Source organism: Mesoplodon densirostris, chromosome 4 (genome assembly GCF_025265405.1).
Source record: "Mesoplodon densirostris isolate mMesDen1 chromosome 4, mMesDen1 primary haplotype, whole genome shotgun sequence".
NCBI lineage: Eukaryota > Metazoa > Chordata > Mammalia > Artiodactyla > Ziphiidae > Mesoplodon > Mesoplodon densirostris.
The window spans coordinates 34,394,835-34,416,818 of NC_082664.1; the positions used below are offsets into that span (position 1 = coordinate 34,394,835).

Below are 21,984 nucleotides of genomic sequence, written 5' to 3' on the forward strand. Positions count from 1 at the left end.
TCTTTTCTGACCACAACGCTATGAGATTAGAAATCAAATACAGGGGAAAAGAACGTAAAAAACACAAACACATGGAGGCTAAACAATACGTTACTAAATAACCAAGAGATCACTGAAGAAATCAAAGAGGAAATTAAAAAATACCTAGAGACCAATGACAACAAAAACACGACGATCCACAACCTATGGGATGCAGCAAAAGCAGTTCTAAGAAAGAAGTTTATAGCAATACAAGCCTACCTCAAGAAACAAGAAAAATCTCAAATAAACAATCAAACCTTACACCTAAAGGAACTAGAGAAAGAAGAACAAACAAAACCCAAAGTTAGCAGAAGGAAAGAAATCATAAAGATCAGAGCAGAAATAAATGAAATAGAAATCAAGAAAACAATGGCACAGATCAATAAAATTAAAAGCTGGTTCTCCGAGAAGATAAACGAAATTGATAAACCATTAGCCACAACCATCAAGGAAAAGAGGGAGAGGACTCAAGTCAAGAAAATTAGAAATGAAAAAGGAGAAGTTACAACAGACACCGCAGAAATACAAAGCATCCTAAGAGACTACTACAACCAACTCTATGCCAATAAAATGGACAACCTGGAAGAAATGGACAAATTCTTAGAAAGGTATAACCTTCCAAGACTGAACCAGGAAGGAATATAAAATTTGAACAGACCAATCACAAGTAATGAAATTGAAACTGTGACTTAAAATCTTCCAACAAACAAAAGTCCAGGACCAGATGCCTTCACAGGTGAATTCTATCAAACATTTAGAGAAGAGCTAACACCAATCTTTCTCAAACTCTTCCAAAAAATTGCAGAGGAAGGAACACTCCCAAACTCATTCTATGAGGCCACCATCACCCTGATACCAAAACCAGACAAAGCTCCTACAGAAAAAGACAATCAGAGACCAATATCACTCATGAATACAAATGCAAAAATCCTCATGAAAATACTAGCAAACAGAATCCAACAACACATTAAAAGGATCATACACCATGATCAAGTGGGATTTATCCCAGGGATTCAAGGATTCTTCAATATACGCAAATCAATCCATGTGATACACCATATTAACAAACTGAAGAAGAAAAACCATATGATCATCTCAATAGATGCAGAAAAAGCTTTTGACAAAATTCAACACAATTTATGATAAAAACTCTCCAGAAAGTGGGCATAGAAGGAACCTACCTCAACATAATAAAGGCCATATACGACAAACCCACAGCAAACATAATTCTTAATGGTGAAAAACTGAAAGCATTTCCTCTAAGATCAGGAACAAGACAAGGATGTCCACTCTCACCACTATTATTCAACATAGTTTTGGAAGTCCTAGGCACAGCAATCAGAGAAGAAAAGGAAATAAAAGGAATACAAATTGGAAAAGAAGAAGTAAACCTGTCACTGTTGGCAGATGACATGATACTATACATAGAGAACCCTAAAGATGCCACCAGAAAAGTACTAGAGGTAATCGATGAATCTGGTAAAGTTGCAGGATACAAAATTAATGCACAGAAATCTCTTGCATTCCTATACACTAATGATCAAAAATCTGAAAGAGAAATTAAGGAAACACTCCCATTTACCATTTCAACAAAAAGAATAAAATACCTAGGAATAAATCTACCTAGGAAGACAAAAGATCTGTATGCAGAAAACTATAAGACACTGATGAAAGAAATTAAAGATGATACAAACACATGGAGAGATATACCATGTTCTTGGATTGAAAGAATCAATATTGTGGAAATGACTATACTACCCAAAGCAATCTACAGATTCAATGCAATCCCTATCAAATTACCAATGGCATTTTTTACAGAACTAGAACAAAAAATCTTAAAATTTGTATGAGGAAACAAAACACCCCGAATAACCAAAGCAGTCTTGAGGGAAAAAAAACAGAGCTGGAGGAATCAGACTCCCTGACTTCAGACTATACTACAAAGCTACAGTAATCAAGACAATATGGTACTGGTGCAAAAACAGAAATATAGATCAATGGAACAGGATAGAAAGCCCAGAGAAAAACCTACGCACCTATGGTCAACGAATCTATGACAAAGGAAGCAAGGATACACACTGGAGAAAAGACAGTCTCTTCAATAAGTGGTGCTGGGAAAACTAGACAGCTACATGTAAAACAATGAAATTAGAACACTCCCTAACACCATACACAAAAATAAACTCAAAATGGATTACAGACCTAAATGTAAGATGGGACACTATCAACCTCTTAGAGGAAAACATAGGAAGAACACTCTTTGACATAAATCACAGCAAGATCTTTTTTGATCCCCCTCCTAGAGTAATGGAAATAAAAACAAAAAAACAAAGAAACAAAAAAATGAATTGACCATCAAAAAAGTGAAAAACCCATGGTATAGGAGAAAATATTTGCTAGTCATAGATCTCGTAAGGGCATGTATCTGGACTATATAAAAAACTCTTATGGGACTTCTCTGTTGACGCAATGGTTAAGAATCTGTCTGCTAACGCAGGGACACGAGAATCCCTGGTCCAGAAAGATCCCACATGCCGTGGGACAACTAAGCCCATGCGCCACAACTACTGAGCCTGCGCTCTAGAGTCCATGTGCCGCTACTACTGAGCCCACGCGCTGCAACTACTGAGCTGCATGCTGCAACTACTGAAGCCCACATGCCTAGAGCCTGTGCTCTGTAACAAGAGAAGCCACCGCAATGAGAAGCTCGCGCACCACAACAAAGAGTAGCCCTTGCTCACTGCAACTAGAGAAAGCCCGTGGGCAGCAAAGAAGATCCAACACAGCCCCCCCAATTTTTTTTTTTTTTTTTTTTTTTTGCTGTACGCGGGCCTCTCACTGCTGTGGCCTCTCCCGTTGCGGAGCACAGGCTCCGGACACACAGGCTCCGCGGCCATGGCTCGCGGGCCCAGCCGCTCCGCGGCATGTGGGATCTTCCGGGATAGGGGCACGAACCCGTGTCCCCTGCATCGGCAGGCGGACTCTCAACCACTGCGCCACCAGGGAAGCCCAATTTTTTTTAATAAAATAAATTTTAAAAAACTCATAACTCAATAATTAAAAGACAAAGAAACCAATTTAAAACAGGCAAGAATCTGAATAGACATTTCTTCAAAGAAGATATACAAATGGCCAATAAGCACATGAAAAGATGCTCAACATCATTAGGTATTAGGGAAATGCAAATCAAAACCACAATGAGATACTACTTCATACCCATGAGGATGGCTCTAGTTAAAAAGACAGCTAATAAGTGCTGGCAATAATATGGAGAAATTAGAACTCTCATACATTGCTGATGTTGAAAGAAAATAGTACAGCTGCTTTGGAAAATAAGCTGGGAGTTCCTCAAATGATTAAACATAGAGTTGCCATATGACCTAGCAATTCCACTCCTAAGTATAAATCCAAGAGGAATGAAAACACATGTCCACCCAATAGTTCATAGCACCATTATTCCTAAGAGCCAAAAAATGGAAACAAACCAAATGTCCATCAGCTCATGAATGGATAAATAAAATGTAGCATATCCATAATGTTATGGGTTGAATTGTGTTCCCCCAGAAGATATGTTAAAGTCCTCACCCCCATTACCTACAAATGTGACTTTATTTGGAAAAGGCCTTTGCATACCTAATTAAGTTAAAATGAGGTCCTACTGGAGTAGAGTGAGCCCTTAATTCAATATAACTGGTGTCCTACGTGAAGGGGAGAAGAGACGCAGAGACAGACTTGCACAGAGAGAATTACGATGTGAAGATAGACACTCTGGGATGAAGGCCATGTGAAGAAAACAGAGGCAGAAGTTGTAGTTACACAGTTGCAGCCAAGGAATGCCAAAGAATGCCAAGGATTGCTGGCAACCACCAGAAGCTAGAAAGAGGCAAGAAAGGATCCTCCCCTAGAGCCCTCAGAGAGAGCACAGTCCTGCTGACCCCTTGATTTTGGACTTTATAGCCTCCAGGGCTGTGAGAGAATACATTTGTTATTTTAAGCCACCCAGTTTGCGTTACTTCAGTACCGTATCCCTAGGAAACAAATACACCATATGATACAATTTTACTCACCAATATAAAGGAATGAGTACTGACACATGCTACACCATGGGTGAACCTTGAAAACATTATGCTAAGTGAAAGAAGCCAATCACAAAATACCACAAATTGTATGATTCCATTTATACAAAATATTTAGATCTATAAAGGCAGAAAGATTAGTGGCTCTCTAGGGCTAGGGTGTTGGGGAATGGGAAGGGGAGTGACTGCTAATAGGTATGGGATTCTTCGGGGGATGATAAAAATGTTCTAAAATTAGGTTGTAGTGATGGCTGCATAATTGTGAATATACTAAAAATCACTGAATTGTACACTTTAAACAACAAATTATGTGAATTACATCTCAATAAAGCCACTTTAAAAAAAAACTACTTGAGGACTTCCCTGGTGGTGCTGTGGTTAAGAATCCACCTGCCAGTGCAGGAGACACGGGTTTGATCCCTGGTCCAGGAAGATCCCATGTGCCGCGGAGCAACTAAGCCCATGTGCCACAACTACTGAGCCTGCACTCTAGAGCCCGCGAGTCACAATTACTGAGCCCATGTGCCACAACTACCGAGCCTGCGTGCCATAACTACTGAAGTCCCCGTGCCTAGAGCCTGTGCTCTGCAAGAGAAGCCACTGCAATGAGAAGCCCGTGCACCACAACGAAGAGTAGCCCCTGCTCGCCACAGCTAGAGAAAGCCCGCACACAGCAACGAAGACCCAATGCAGCCAAAACAAAACAAAAAAACTACTTGATAAGCTGATTCTAAAATTAATCTGGGGGCTTCCCTGGTGGCGCAGTTGTTGAGAGTCCGCCTGCTGACACAGGGGACACGGGTTTGTGCCCCGGTCCAGGAAGATCCCACATGCCGCGGAGCGGCTAGGCCCGTGAGCCATGGCCGCTGAGCCTGCACGTCCGGAGCCTGTGCTTCGCAATGGGAGAGGCCACAACAGTGAGAGACCCGCGTACCGCAAAAAAATAAAATAAAATAAAATAAATAAATTAATTAAATTAAATTAAATTAATCTGGAAAATAAATTGTAAGACTACCACCAAAACACTGATTAAATAATGAGTATGTGAGCTGATAAAGTATATGACGTCCAATAAAATAACAATAAAAATAATCATGAGGACTATTTACACTACTAGATATCAAAGTATAATATATATTTGATATAGAATGTTATGGTATTGGTCCAGCAAAATAGAAAATTAGGACATAGAACAGAACAGAGTCCAGAAACAGACACTATGTGGGTGAGAAATTAGTACATGATAAATGCGGCATTTTAGATTAGTGGGTCAAGAATGGACTGATATTCAGAGTGACATTGTTTGGAAAGAGTAATGCACACACCATTTTCTCTCTCTCTCTCTCTCTCTCTCACACACACACACACACACACACACAGGAATTAGAGAAAAACTCTACCATATAACAACTTACAGGAGAAAACATACTCATAAGAGAAAACTCTGCCTCAAGGTAGAACAGGGTTTTTCAACCTCAGCACTACTGACATTTTAGGCCAGAAAAATTCTTTGTTGTAGGGGCTTTTCTGTGCATTGTAGGATGTTTAACATCATCCCTGGCTTCTACCCACTAGATGACAACCAAAAAATGTCTCGTGACATTGCCAAGTTGCTCCTAGAAAGCAAAATAGCTCCCATTTGAGAACCACTGGGATAAGGAATGAAAGCCACAAAATACACAATACACATAGTAAAAGACTGATACATTTAAACATAAAATGTACAACTTTTGTTCTACAAAGATGCCATATGGTTAAAAGATAAGTAACAACTTTAAAATGCAGTATGTTGGGAATAAATATTTCAAACATATATGAATGATAAAAGATTAATATCCTGAGTATATAAAACACTACCATATATAAAAGACAACCCAATAGAAATGAGACATTTCTCAAAAGAGGTAATACAAACAGCCAACAATCATGAAAAGATGCTCAATCTTGCCAATGACTAGAGAAATACAAATTAAAACACCAAGTTAGAGTCATTTTCCACCCATCAGATTGGCAAAAGTAAAAAAGATTGATATCATCAAATGTTTAAAAGAGCTGGGGGGCTTCCCTGGTGGCGCAGTGGTTAAGAGTCTGCCTGCCGATGCATGAGGGAAGGGATGTGGGAACAGATGTATATGTATGACTGATTCACTTTGTTATAAAGCAGAAACTAATTTAAAAAAATAGAAAAAAAAAGTCAAAATTATATTTTAAGGTTATAAAATGGTGTGGTGTTTGAGCAGAAATAGAAAAAAATAACTAATGGAAAAAAAAAAAGAGCTGGGGAAATAGGTATGATTATACACTGTTGGGCAGTTTGGCATTAAACGTCCACACCCTCCTACCCACTAATTCCACCTGCAGGTTTCTATCCTTGACAAATGCTCACACAAGCACACAGATGCAGATGGAAGGATATTCTCTGCGACACCGTGCCTAATGGTGAAAAACTGTAAGCAACCTATGGTATCTCACATACAATGGGATCTTAACACACCCTGGAATTTACAGAGCAGGTAGAACGAATATGCTAAATGTCTACGTATTGACAAAGAAAAAGTTCCAAGACCCATTTTTAAGCATAAAAAGTCTAGTTGTTGAAGAGGTACACTATGCCACATTTGTAAAAGTTTAACACAAAACCTTACATACTTATATGTACAAACACATATCAATAAATGTAAAGACAAAGAAATAGAAAAAACACCCCAAACTGATAACAGTTTTTACCTGGGGTCAAGAGATTAAAGAAGAAAAGATGGAGATGTAAAGAGATAGGTCAAAGAGGATCTATTTTGTTTAAATTTTTGATATGATTGTATGCATGGACTACAACCAAAATAAATACAGAATACATTTTTTAAAAACAAACTCAACTTGACCAAAATTTATAATTCCTTCTCCCTCTTAAACCTCTTTTCTCTCGTACCTCGTAACTTTGATATTAACAATACCTTTCAGTGCTGTTCCTTCTACCCTTGCAATGAAACTAAAAAAATACGGTATAGTGTTTTCAAGGAATGGGTATCTAAGGGAGTTTGCGTCCATTAATATATTAAAAGTTTATAAAGGTTTGGGTTTCGTTTATATTTCAACGAGCAGATATCAATTTTGTAATAAATAATCATTAACGTTCTGGTTCTGATCTATTCCAGGGATGCGAAAAGGGAAAGAGGTGGCTCCCAGCAAGGCCCGGAGCAGCGGGTGTGGTCTGGGAGGAAAGAGGTGGTAACAATGGGGGCGGGGGACGAATGGAGGGGACCAAACTGTAACTGTGCACGCGGGCAACACGCAGCGCCCAAGGAGTTGCCAGATGCTGCGAGCGGTGCTTCCGTTTTAGCTAATTGGGTCAAGAAGCCACGAAGGCGAGGGGCGGGTGGTTGTGGGGTGGTGGTGGGATGAATTGGGAGATTGGGATTGACATATATTCACTAATATGTATAAAACGGATAACATAAGAACCTGCTGTATAAAAAATAAATTAAATTAAAAAAGAAAAAGAAGCCACGAAGGTTTGGTATGTACTCCTATAGAGAGCAAAAGGGGGTCCGAGGAGGCGGCCAGGGAAGGGCATGGGAGGCCGTGGACCGAGGTGAGAGCCCTCGGAGTGCACCTGGGTGCTTAACCGCCCCCGCCACGGGCGAGCGGGGCGGGGAGAGGGGCAGGGCCAAGTCGCTTGGGGAAAACGAGGTCCCCGCAAGCAGTCGCCCCCGCACACGGTGACATCGCCAGCTTCCTGAGCCCTCTCCGCAATCCGCGCTGGAAACCCCCTCCGCCACTCGCACAAGTCTGGAGAAGAGCCTCCCCCGCCCCTGATCCTCGCTTACCTGCGGCCCTGGACCCCAACAGAACACCTGCGGCGCCTAACGTTGAAGAACTGGAACCTCTGTGGCCACCCTCGCGCACCCACCCGGATCCACTAGGACCGAAACCACTTCCGGTCCTGTGACTGGCTGAAGGGACAACCCCAGTCGGGGTGTACAAATGGACGACGCCATCTTGTACGGAAGCAGCTGGGGGCAGGTGGTGCCTCCCGAGTTTCTCCACTGCTGAACAAAAGATTTGTTAAAATTGGAAAGCCTTAACATCTTTTCAGATAAGTGGTGTTTTTGTTTTTGTTTCCGGGTGATATTTTTGTTTGTTTTGGTTTTAAAGAAAGAAGCCTCTGGAACCCTAACAAATGCAATCTGGGACATCTAACTGTCCTTACTAATTAGCTCCAGTAGTGTTTCTCCACTGCATAGATACTCTTAACTGTTAAATGATGAAGGTAAATAGAAGAGACACTTGTTTAAATAATGTATTCCTCATTAGCAGCGCATTTTATACTATAGCCATTATAATAATTTATGCCATCTTTTATAATAACCACAATACCTTCCATTTATATTTAAAAACTTTCATTCACCCAGTGTTTATCAGCAACTGTTATTTGTGAGGCAGCTAATGTGTGCTATGTGCTGTTGCTTTGTCATAGAATGTGTAAAATAGAAATGAGACGTGCATAAACAATATAAGGGATAATAATAGCTGCCATTTGATGACTGTGATCACAGTGTGCTAGGAACTTTGCAAAACGTTTTACATATTGTGTCTCATTTAATATTCATAACTTCACGAGATAGTAGTAGTATTAGTACCGCATCACCAACCCATCTGAAGAATGGCCACGAGCTGATCACTCACACCCACAGCCCCTTTCCCACACGCTGTCTTTAAAAACCTTTCCCTGAAAGCCATCGGGAAGTTCAGATCTTTTGAGCCCTAGCTGCCTGGACCCTTGCTTGGTGTCTTGCAATAAATGCTGCACTTTCCTACACTACAATCCAGTGTCAGCCGATTGGCTTTACTATGCGCAGGTGAGCGGACCCAAGTTTGGTTGGGTAACAAATGGAGTGATTACTCTTAGTGGAGTAGTGACTCTGGAAGAGAACATGGGGAGGTTCTTGAAGTGCTAATAATGTTCTGTTTCTTAATCTGAGTGCTGGTTTACATGTGTGTTCAGGTTACATGTTTATGTTGGTTTTCTGAATGCATACATACATCAATAAAAAGTGATGGGTCTTTTTGGGGGGGGGGGTTCTTTGGGTTTTTTTTTTAATGAAAATAAAGGAGTGAAAAGTTTATAAGCCCAAAGAAGAAAAAGAACAGGAGAGGCGATAATAGCAGTCAAACAAATATCAGTATAATTTTAGAGGATAGAAATTAGATTAGAATGGAAAGATATATCATTTGAGGGATCCCATAATAAACTGTCTACATCCATAAGCAATCACCCTACATTTAAGGCCCAGTCAACAAGCCCCATCTATGCATAAATAATTTCCAGTCAACTTTTTAGTACTTCACTCTGTCTTAGTCCCTTTGGACTGTAATAACAAAATACCATTGACTGGGTAGCTTATAAACAACAGAAATTTATTTCTCACAGTCCATGATCTACATGCTGACAGATTTATTGTCTGGTGAGTGCCTACTTCCTGGTTTATAGACAGCTGTCTTTTCACTGTGTCCTCACTTAACCAAGGGTAGGGAGCTCTCTTGGGCTTTCTTTTTTTTTTTTGCCACACCACACACCATGTGGGATCTGAGTTCCCCAACCAGGGATTGAACCTGCATCCCCTGCATTGGAAGGATGCAGTCTTAATCACTGGGAAGTCCTCTTGGGCCTCTTTTATAAAAGGCACTAATCCCACTCCCACCCTCATGACCTAATCACTTCTCAAAGGCCTCTGCCTCCTGATACCATTATGTTGGGAGTTAGTTTTCAACATATTAATTTTGAAGGGACACAAAACATTCAGCCTATAGCACTCTTAAGTATGAAAAGACATCCAAGACTCACCAGTGATTGCAGGATTGTCTCCAACACTATTAATTAACATTTGCTAAGGAACATGTATAAACTCTGCACCCAGTATTTTGGGCACACACATACTTTAAAAACAAAGATTTAAGAAAATTAATTTTAATTTAGGCCATTGAACAACTTTCTACATACTGAAAAAAAAAATGCTATCACACAGATCTCATTTTCTGACCACATTACAATTAAGTTAGAAATCAATAATAAAATGATTGTTTTTAAAACTCCATACATTTGGAGAATTTTTTTATTATTATTATTTTTTTTTTTTTGCGGTACGCGGGCCTCTCACTGTTGTGACCTCTCCCACTGCAGAGCACAGGCTCCGGACGCGCAGGCTCAGCGGCCATGGCTCACGGGCCCAGCCACTCTGCGGCATGTGGGATCTTCCTGGACCGGGGCATGAACCCGTGTCCCCTGCATCGGCAGGTGGACTCTCAACCACTGCGCCACCAGGGAAGCCCCTGGAGAATTTTTTTTTTAAAATCTTAGTAATTTAAAGCTCAGAAAAGAAATCCCAATGGAAATTTATAATATTAGATTTGAGAAGTAATAATAAATACTATACATATATGAAAATTTATAGGATACATGTAAATTGATAACCTTATATGCTTTTTACACTAGAAAATAAGAAAGACTAAAAATCAATTACATAAGTGGTCAGCTAATACATTAGAAAAAACAAAAGAATATATCCAAAATACTAGAAGGAAGAGGATAACAAAAATCAAGAGAATAAATTAATAAAATAGAAAAAGATGTTATTCATATGGCCAACAAAACTAAGGTTAGATCTTTGAAAACACTAATGAAAAAAGTTATGTGAGATTGATCCGATAGAAGAGAAATAACAACAAATAAATAGTACTAGGATTAGAAGGGAGAACATAACAAAATACAGCAGAGATATAAGAAATTAGAAAATATAATGAATGACTTTATGCCAAAAATTTATTAGACAAGAGAATGAAAAGACAAGCCACAGACTTGGAGGAAATATCTGCAAAACACATATCTAATAAAGGACTGTTATACAGAATACAGAGAGAACTTTTGAAACTCAACAACCCAATTAAAAAGTGAGCAAAAGATCTGAATAGACATTTCAAAGAAGTTATATGATATCCAAAATAAGCATGTGAAAAGATGTTCAACATTATATGTTATTAGGGAATTGTAAATTAAAACAATAATGAGATACCCGTGTTTCATTGATTCTCTAAATTCTGTTAGAATGGCTAAAATCCAAACACTACAATGCCAAGTGCTGACAAGGATATGGAGCAACGGGAACTCTCACTCATTGCTGGCTGGAATGCAAAATGGTACAGCCACTTCTGAAGATACTTTGTCAGTTTCTTAACAAAGCTAAACATAGTTTTGCCATACAATCCAGCAATCATGCTCCTAGGTATTTACACAAATGAGTTGAAAACTTAATCCACACAAAAACTTGCACACAAATGTTTATAGCAGCTTTAGTCATAAATTGAAAGCAACCAAGATGTTCTTCAATAGGTGAATAGATAACAAAACTGTATTACATTCATACAATGGAATATTATTCAATGATAAAAAGAAATTTGCTATCAACCCATAAGAAGACGTGGAGGAACCTTAAATGCATATTGCTGAGTGAAAGAAGCCAGTCTGGGAAGGGTACATACTGTGCGATTCCAACTACATGATATTCTGGAAAAGGCAAAACTATGATGACAGTAAAAAGATCAGTGGTTGCCAGAGGTTCCTGGGGAGGAAGAGAGGGGTGTATACGTGGAGCACAGAGGGTTTTTAGGCCAGTGAATCTATTCTGTATGATACTGTAATGGTGGATACATGACATTATACATGTATTAAAACCCATAGAACTGTGTAACACAAGGAGAAAATCCTAAACTACGGACTTTAGTTAGTAATAATGTATCAATATTGGTTCATCAATTGTAACAAACATACCACACCAGTGGAAGATGTTAATAGAGAAACTGTGCATGTGTAGCATGGCGGGGGGAGTTGGGGGGAAGGCATATGGGAACTCGTGCTTTATGTTAGAATTTTCTCTGAACCTAAATCTGCTCTAGAAATAAAGTCAATTAACTACAAAAAAAAAAAGAGAGAGAGAGAGAGAGATCATGCTGTGAACTGCTTGATTTATCTAAAAATGGTTTATTCATTTATTTATTGATTCCAAGGACAAATTAATGCCAAGCATTAGGACATCATGTACAGAAAATTTAAGGGGAACTGTGGCAGAAGTGCTAGTGGCCTACCCAATATCCATTCTCCTCTCTACTTAGCAACAGAAGTCAGGGTATTAAATGCACTAAAAAATACATTTTTCTGTCTCCATTGTGAATAATTATGGAGGCCACGTGACTACGTTCTGGCCAATGAGGTATAAACAAGTTTTTGCATTGGACTTTGGGTAAAGTTACTAAAAAGGGGGGGGGTTGGTGGTTTGGGTTTTTTTTTTTTTTTTTTTTGCCTTTTCGTCATTACCCTTCTACTTCTTTCTTGCTGAGACTAGGACCTGATGGCTGGCACTCCACAGCCCTCTGCCACTGCAGTGGCACCTTGAAGATGGAAGCCAGGTACCTAGAAAGGTGGAGTGGAAAGGAGGAAGAAGCCTGGACCCCTGATTCCCTCTGTAGTCTGTACTAACCCTGAACTACCTACCTCTGGACTTCTTTTACATGAGAAAATAAATTAATTTTTTAAAGCCATGCAGTCAAGTCTTTGTTACTAGCAATAGAACCTAATCCCTAAGTGATACAGGACATGAAAGATACTAATAATGAATGCATGCCACCCAGGTCAACTTAAACCTGCTGAATACAGTGCCCAGTAGATGTACCATAAAGGTGGATACCCTTTACTGGATTTGTTTAGTGTCTTGAAGATAAAGGTCAAAACTTAGAGGAACCACTAAATAAGCTCTTTCTGAATATCCTATTTCCTTCCATTGAAATTCTATTGCTCCTTTCTGCCTGCTGGTCACATCTATAAACTTTTGTAATATTATTAGGTACTATACAGATTATAAAAATATGTAGCTATGCACTCAAGAAGCTTACAGCTAGTTGGAAACACAAAAAGACTATTTGTCAGCAAGTGAGAAAAGGTATCCTTTTTTGGTGGTTTAGAGAATCAGAACTTTTTTTTTCTCTTAAGGAGCTGGAATGAGACTACCTCTTGGGAAAGATGCCTGAATTCATTTAGAAGAAATTCATGAAGCCTCCTTAGAGTGAGGGTGAGACACATACATCCCCCAGTGAGACAAGTTCATCTAACAATAGGGGTTGAAAGGCTGAAAGGCTGAATCTTCCTGGGAGAAAGATACCTCGGAGGAGACACTTTGGGAGAGAAAGAGTGTTTAAAGTGTTCGGGGATGTGAGTTTAAGTTCTTTATGCGGGGTCTGGGGGTGCGTGTTATGCAACTTCATCTTCTCTCCCTCCTTGGTAGGTTTCCATTAAGTCTATATTGTTCTCTAATGCTTTTGTTCCAGTAGATTCTTTGGAGGAATTTGAATAGGTGTTGAATTTTGCATCCAGGTTTGCAAGAGGAAAAGACAAAGGTTATTTTGGGTTTTCTGGAGCTGGGGGGAAAAGTGTAGACTCTAGCCTCTAGATCACAGAGAAAAGAGCACAGAAGGAGAACTCCAGTTAAAGGTGACAGACTGAGCCACATATAAGTCCACTTCCTCCTGAAATCCCTCTTAAAAAATGGGAAAACACAAAGCTTCAAGGTAAAAAGATATAGAAAAAGATGAAGGCCACCGAAATTAGAAAAAACAGAAGCTATTTACTCAGAACTTGCTGTGGCAGGGAGTCAGCCACCACCACTTGTGTTTGGCAAAGACTCAAAGGCAGGCAGAGAAGTGGGAAATCTTTATAGTGAAAACAAGGGAAGGCTTTAGATATTCTCTGAATGGAGTTCATTGTCATGGGGAAGCCAGGGATAGGCTAAATGGAAGCCAGGCTTCTTCTGTGATTGTTTTGGCTTTCTCTGTTTGGTCCTGTGTTGGAAGTGGGGGCAAGATATAAGGAAGCTGACTCACTGACACTTCTGGGCTGACTGCCCCAGAGGCTGGTTGGCTGCCGTGGAGGTTAGGGGTCAATGTTCTATTGTCATACGTGGTATGGCTATTTGTCCATTTGTATAGTCAGTCTCTCACGGAACAGGACATAAAATCACATCTGTCAAAGGACAGGCTAAGAGCAAACCTGCTTTGTCCCAGAGAACCACCAAAAGACTCTAGAATTGGCAGCACCAGGTACCTCAAGAAGCAGGTAAAAGTTAGGACTAAAAGCACAATAATTGGTTAAAAGTCTACTTCGGAAGCAGACCACAAGCTCCTGCCTAGCTCCCAAGTCACTCCCCTACGGGCCCCTGCAGAAGGTTTAGGATTGATTCCCTGGAGAGGGTAGAGGTTACCGTATCTAGTTAAGGATAGGGGTGCCATGCTAATAATATTAGAATTCAGTGAAAAGCACTTCTTTCGAGACTCCTGCATTACTCTCTCACATCAGCAACCAATGTTAGAAGCCAAGTGTTGCAGAAAAATTTTCAGATAATTTTGATATGAGCATGTATCAAAATTTCATTATCATCTTGCAATAAGGAAGAAGCTCTGTAGTAGGATATGGGAGAAAGTGTGAAATACTTTTAAATGGACCAAAAGATTACTGGGAAATTGGAAACTATGCATTGTTTTAAATATACTCTTGCCACTTATCAGATTCTATGGGATTTATGCCTTTTACTGACTTTGAACTGTTTTACAAAACTGAAGAGATATAAGCTAATGTGTAAAAAAAACTAATAGTAATGCAAATAATTACTGTCTTTATATTTGCGAATAAATTCTGTTAGGTGAAGCTTCTATTGACATCCCTGCCCCCCACACCCTCCAATAAGCGAGCTTTGCATCTATTAAGAAAATTGGTTTCAACATTTCCCATGGGCTTAGATACTTGTCTGGTCTTTGGATTTTCCTTTGAACTGACTGTAACATCTTTTCCAATTCCCTCATTAATTAATGAGTTAAATTAAATCTTTGACACATTCATTTCATATCTGCACCTCTCATGATTTTTTAAAAACTATTATAATTTAAGAAGTTAAATTCAAAGATTTACTTTTGGTAGGGATATCTGAGAGGAAGAGATTGGTTAGAAAATCATTTTAGAGTAGATACAAAAAAGAAAAGTATATTTGGTAACAGTCACTATACTCTTAACTGAAGGGTGAGTGAGTGCATAACTGGTTTCTCAGAAGTTATAATCCCATTAGTTGTGAGCATTTAATCAGAAATTCTAATTTCTTCCTGGAAAGAGGTTGTAAATTACATTACGCAAAAATTGCATCTTGGTCCTAGTTTGGACTTTTTTCTTTTACAGATGTTGATTCCCAAATCTGCAGTCCAAAGCTGTGTCTCTAAATACTTATTATACCAATGCTACTCAAAATACTGGGCTGAAATGAGCAAATGACCTTGCTATGGAATGTAAATCAGCATTCTGCTTCCTTCACTGAAAAATCTTCCAACAAAAAGGTGAAGGGAACTTAACATGGTGCTTGCTGACATAGGTAGTTTACACTCTGGCACAAGCTTTTATCTTGTTGAGGATTGATAAAAACAGACTGCACAAGGGTGGTATGTACCAAAAATGGAATATTATTCAGCCTTAGAAAGGAATTAAATTATAATACATGCTACAACATGGATGAACCTTGAATACATCATGCTAAGTGAATAAGCCTAACACAAAAGGACAAATAATGTATGATTTCACCTATACGAAGTAGCTAGAACAGTCAGATTCATGGTGGTGGCCAGGGGCTGGGGGAAGGAGGAATGGGGAGTCATTGTTTAATGGTACAGAGTTTCAGTTTAGGATGATGAAAAAGTTCTGGAGATAGATAGTGATGACAGTCGCAAAGCAATATGAATGTAATATAACTAATGCCACAGAACTGTACACTTAAAAATGGTTAAAATGGTCAATTTTAACATATTTTATATATTTATTTACCTGCCACAATTTAAAACATGATTAAAATGATAAATTTTATCTTGTGTATTTTGCCACAATTTTTAAAAATTGCATACTAGCTAATCCAGAGACTACACTTTGAATTATACTATATTAGACTCCCGGTTTCTCAAGCTAAATTTATCAATCCCAACAGGTTTTTTCACTCACTACAAGCTACCTCCTCTCTACTCCCCACTCCGCATATATTCTACCTCTTTCTCCACTATTCATTTGGTTACTAATACAAGAAACCTGTGAAATGTTCTAGGCTCCTTCCTCTCCCTCATCTTTTTTGTATGTAATCTAATAATGGTTGTCTAACTATGCTGATTGTAAAGAAATTGTTCCTCAGCTTCAAACCCTCCCACCTCTGCTCTCTCTTTTGGTGCTGGGCTAGGTCTCTGCAATTCACATATTTCCTTTGCCAGCCTGGCTCTCCGTTAGGTTCTGCCAATAGTGGGAGATCAGAGACAGAAATAAGGGAGAAAGGACTTGCTCCTTCCTGTTCACTGCCTGTTTCTATCAGTGTCACCCAGGCAACAGTTCTTCATGCCAGCAGCAGCGGTTGGTTCCAGCTTTGGACTTCTTTCCATATTCCCAGAAGGAGACTTATCACATTCCTCAGAGATACCAGTACCAGCTAGCCAGCCACCCTCCTCAGTGGTCTGAGTCCGAACAGACCTCAGGACTCAGGTCCCTCCTCTGAGCCACTGAAGTACCAGTATAAGGTCAGTACAAGGCAGCATGTTCTCCTCAGGGTCTGGATTCCACCTAAGACCCTTCTTTCAAGTGCTTGGTCCCAACAACCCCAACCTTGACCTTTTATTTCTCCATCTACTGCTTGCAGTTTCTACTTTCTCTGTTTCAATTTCCCTTTTCAATTCTCCAACATCTGTGATAGCTCTAATAACTCTTTGTGTTAATTTCCTCAGATAACTGCTGCAGTTTCTGTTTCTTTATTGAATCCTAACTAATACAGAAAACAGTCTAAGAGTGGTTCTAAGAAACAGACTTTCAGATATAGGATTTTGGGTTGATTTGGTCATATCCTTAAATTCAAACTCAATGTTGAGCAACTCGTCAACGGGAAATGAGATGTAATGACATCATAAGTAATCAATTTATCACCTCTAGTCATTTGTGTTGAAGTGCTCACTAACGCAAATGCTTTGGAGCCATATTTGACTGATGGTAATGGTGACTATAACAACTGCAGGTTGGGAGTGACTTTATTTGCACGCACTGAAGAACTTACATAAAGAAATGAAAAGTTCAAGTCATTAAACATTCAGTCCAAGGCACGACAAAAGCTTCTATGGCAGCCCTAAAAGAACCCCTTAGTTTTTGTACCTGAAGGCTAAATCAAACATAAAATTTAATTGTGCAGGTTTCAGAATTACAACAGAAGTTGATTTCATAGCCTTGCCAAAACTCTAGTGAAAGATGGAGAATTGTTTGGGAAGGGTGTGACACTGAAACTTGGAATGGGGACATTAGGAACACAAACAAAGTTAAGATTCTAGAATGCCCAAATCTCTCCAGTAGAAACAGCCCTTCATCCCTTGCTTAAAAGTCCTGTAATTATATCATCTGCAGGATGTCTATTTTCCCCAAGTTTCACTCCAACCACTCACTGTTAGCTGTAGGTCGGGGTTTCTCAATGGCTGTGGATAATTCTTTGTTGTGAGATGTCCTGTGCATTCTAAGATATTTAGCAGCATTCTTGACCTCTATCCACTAGATCCAGTAGCAGCTTCCCCAGCCTGAGTTGTGACAACCAAAAATATTTCCAGACATTTCCAAATGTACCCTTGGAGGAAAAAATCATCCCCAGCTGAGGACCACTGCTCTAGATCCATAACCAGGGTCAGATCGCAACATTTTCCACGGTCTGACTGGGAAGAAATGACTTGTACTTAATATTGCAATACTTTGCTGATTTATATTTGCAGAAACTTGGAGAATATGTGGAAGAATGGATTCTTCCTTTCCAAGAAGTAAATAAACAAAGAAGACAGAATGTAATATTAGATTTGGTTGAATTGTTGGTGTGGGCACTCATCACAATTCTAGATTTAATGTGTTATCTGTGCAGCTGGAAATGACTCTAACAGTTGGCTGACTGAAACTGTATTTTAGTAGTGGCCTATATTCAATAAAGTTGAGATGCAAAACCTTCCTGGCATACTTAGAAGGAATCCAAAGGCTTAAGGAGATAGAAATGTTGGAGTGGATCTATCATGTATGAACTGCCACCCCCTCACTCTCTCATCTGAGAAATCCCAGAGGACACTCCCTTCTCTAAAGCACTGAGAAATACATTAGTGAATGGGCACCAGTATCCTTGTAAACTATTTGGTGACTGTTTTCTGTAGACAGGTTTCATGAAGGGAGAAGTTATATTTGAGATGGGTTCCCTGATTGCAGTGGAGATGTTGGGATCCTGAAGTAGCAGAGGTCAGAGACTGTGAATGAAGAGACAATGTGTGGACTTCCTTCCAAAGAGTACAGCAAGGAACGAGGAGGAAAAAAGAGTCACTTTACAGTGTTGAAACTTGACAAATGCTACCTCAGCCAGGCTATCAAGGCAGTAAGTCATGCTGACAGTACATACTTGCCTAAATAAACTAGGGCTGCCATAACAAGACAGCTTAGACTGGATGGTTTAAAGAATAGAAATCTATTTTCTCACAGTTCTGAAGTCTGTGTCAGCCAATTCTGTTTCTGCTGAGACCTCTTTTCCTGACTTGTATATGGCCACCTTCTCACTGTGTCCTCACATGATGGAGAGAGAGAGCTCTCTGGTATCTCTTCTTATAAGGGCACTAATCCTATAGGATCAGGGCCCCTCCATTATTACTTCTTTTAACCTTAATTACCTCCTATAGGCCCTATCTCCAAAAACAGTCAAATTGGGGCTTAGGGCTTCAACATATGAATTTGGGGAGAGGGGACAGGGGATGACACAATTCAGTCCATATAATACCCTTGATATAATTTTTTTTTTTTTTTTTTTTGCGGTATGCGGGCCTCCCACTGTTGTGGCCTCCCCTGTTGCGGAGCACAGGCTCCGGACGCGCAGGCTCAGCGGCCATGGCCCACGGGCCCAGCCGCTCCGCGGCATATGGGATCCTCCCAGACGGGGGCACGAACCCGTATCCCCTGCATCGGCAGGCGGACTCTCAACCACTTGCGCCACCAGGGAGGCCCCCTTGATATAATTTGATGAAAATGCACTTTACCTCTGTGGCCTCTCCCCAAAACACATAACCCCAGTCTAATCATGAGATAAACATCAAACAAATCCCAGTTGAGTGACGTTCTACAGAATACTTGACCAGTACTCTTCAAAACTGCCAAGGTCATCAAAAACAATGAAAAGTCTGAGAAACTGTCACAACCAAGAGGAACGTAAGAAGACATGTCAACTGAATGTAAAGTGGATCCCCTGATGAGATCCTGGAACACAAATGTAATCTGATGTATGGATTTTAATAATAATGTAATGATATTGGTTCATTAATTATGACAAATGTACTGTACTAAGATAAGATGTTAATAATAGAGGAAATTGGGTATGGGGTGTATAGGAACTCTTTAATCTACCTTCACAAGTTTTCTGTAATCTGAAATGTTACTGGAGTTCCGCTTATGGTATGTCCTAGTAAGCTCCTGTACTGGACTAGACATGGACTCTAGACAAAATACACCACAAGCCAACTCTCTGAAGGCACTGGGAGTGAAAAAAAAAGCAGACAGATTCTTACAGGAGGTCAACACCTACAAGATAGCAATAGCATGGGATGAATTTTCTATCTTTTATAATAGTCTTTAACCTGAAGGCAGGCTTCATCCAGAGTTACTTAGAGTGCTAAAACACTGATAGAAAATTCACAGTCTTTCTGAAAAACCAGAGGAGAGAGTTGGAGGGACCCACATCTGCTGGACAGTGAGAGGAGAATCCAAGAAAGGAGTGAACTAGACAGAGGGAGCCACATAATTTGTGTTTAAACACTGTTCAACTTCTGGTAAACCGCTGAATTGCATATTTTCAGGGCAGACTGCAAGCAACCCAACCAAAGATAAAAGAACTGAACTGAAATTTGTGCTGCAGCCCAAAAACAGTTTGCAGTTTGAATCATCCCTAATGGCATGCTAAAACAAACAACCACCAGCACAACAAAACTGACACTCTTTAAAAAAAAAAAAACTATCAGACATCTAATAGAGACTAGATAGAATTTAGTCTCCACAACAATTCAAAATTACTTGACATATGAGGAAATAAGATGATGTATTACATCTTCTTCTCAAGAGAAAAGACAATCAACAGAGAGGGATACCAACATGATACAGTTGCTGCAATTAGCAGACTTTTTTTTTTTTTTTTTTTTTTTTTTTTTTTTTTGCGGTACGCAGGCCTCTCACTGTTGTGGCCTCTCCCGTTGCGGAGCACAGGCTCTGGATGCACAGGCTCAGCGGCCATGGCTCATGGGCCTAGCTGCTCCGTGGCATGTGGGATCTTCCCTGACCGGGGCATGAACCCGTGTCCCCTGCATCGGCAGGCGGACTCTCAACCACTGCACCACCAGGGAAGCCCTAGCAAAGATTTTTTTTTTTTTTTTTTTTTTTTGCTGTACGCAGGCCTCTCACTGCTGTGGCCTCTCCCGTTGCGGAGCACAGGCTCCGGACACACAGGCTCCACGGCCATGGCTCGCGGGCCCAGCCGCTCCGCGGCACGCGGGATCTTCCGGGATCAGGGCACGAACCCGTGTCCCCTGCATCGGCAGGCGGACTCTCAACCACTGCGCCACCAGGGAAGCCCCCTAGCAAAGATTTTAAGCCAGATATTATAGCCATTTTAAATGATAAAAAGGAAAAATGTCCATAATGTACAGAAGGATAGGACATCTCAGCAGACAAATTGAAATGATAGAAAAGAACCAAATGGAAATTTCAGAACTAAAAAAAAAATTTCTGAAATAAAAAATTCACTGTAATGCTGTGGAGCAACTAAGCCCATGTGCCACAGCTACTGAGCCTGTGCTCTAGAACCCACGAGCCACAACTACTGAGCCCACGTGCCACAACTACTGAAGCCCGTGCACCTAGAGCCCATGCTCTGGAACAAGAGAAGCCACTGTAATGAGAAGCCCGTGCACCACAACGAAGAGTAGCCCCTGCTCACTGCAACTAGAGAAAGCCCATGCACAGCAACAAAGACCCACCACAGCCAAAAATAAATAAATAAATGTATTTAAAAAAATTCACTGGATAAAAGTAACAGCAGAGTAGAGTTGACCAAAGAGTCAGTTTAACTTGAAGACAGGTTAATAGGAATGATCCAATATGAAAAACAGAAATGAAAAATCATTGGAAAGAAAATGAACAGAGCTTCAGAGGTCACAGAAAACATAAAAAAAATCGAATGTATATTAAACTGAAGTCTCAGAAGGAGAGGAGAGAAAAAGAGACAGAAAACAATATTTGAAGGTACAATGATCAAATGATCAAAAATTTCCCAAATTTGTGGATGGACATACATTTACAGGCCCAAAGATTTCAGTAAATCCCAAGCTGTGTAAATTCAAAGAAAACCATGCCTAGGCATAGTATATTCCAACTGCTGAAAACCAGAAAAAGAGCATGTCCTGAAAACAGCAAGAGAAAAATGACTCATTACATACAAGAGAATGATGAATCAAAAAACTACTAATTTTCACCAGAAACAATGGAGGACAGAAGACAGTGGACTGACATTTTTTCAGTGCTAAAAGAAGACACTGACGACCCATAATTCTATACCTAGGGAGAACATCCTTAAGAATGAAGGCAAAATAAAAACTTTAAGATTCAAAAAAAAGTTTTAAGAATCTATCACCAGCAAGACTGTACTACAAGAAATACTAAAGGAAGTTCTTTGGACTAAAAAGAAATGATACGTGGCATAAAATCAGCTCTTTAGGAGGAATGAGGGGCATC

The 21,984-nt window shown here is 39.9% G+C and overlaps 1 protein-coding gene across 2 annotated transcripts in view; it reads right to left on the bottom strand.

The window, feature by feature from the left end:
* EXD2 (exonuclease 3'-5' domain containing 2) overlaps positions 1 to 21,984 on the bottom strand; it is a 95,531-nt gene that overhangs the window by 52,871 nt on the left and 20,676 nt on the right. The window contains exon 1 of one of the 2 annotated variants that reach the window (XM_060095939.1): positions 7,922 to 8,010. The exons of the other annotated variant lie outside the window; for it this stretch is intronic. The gene's annotated coding sequence lies outside the window, so the exon portion shown is untranslated. Of the gene's footprint in view, positions 1 to 7,921; positions 8,011 to 21,984 lie in introns of those variants that run through there. 2 annotated transcript variants of the gene reach the window in all.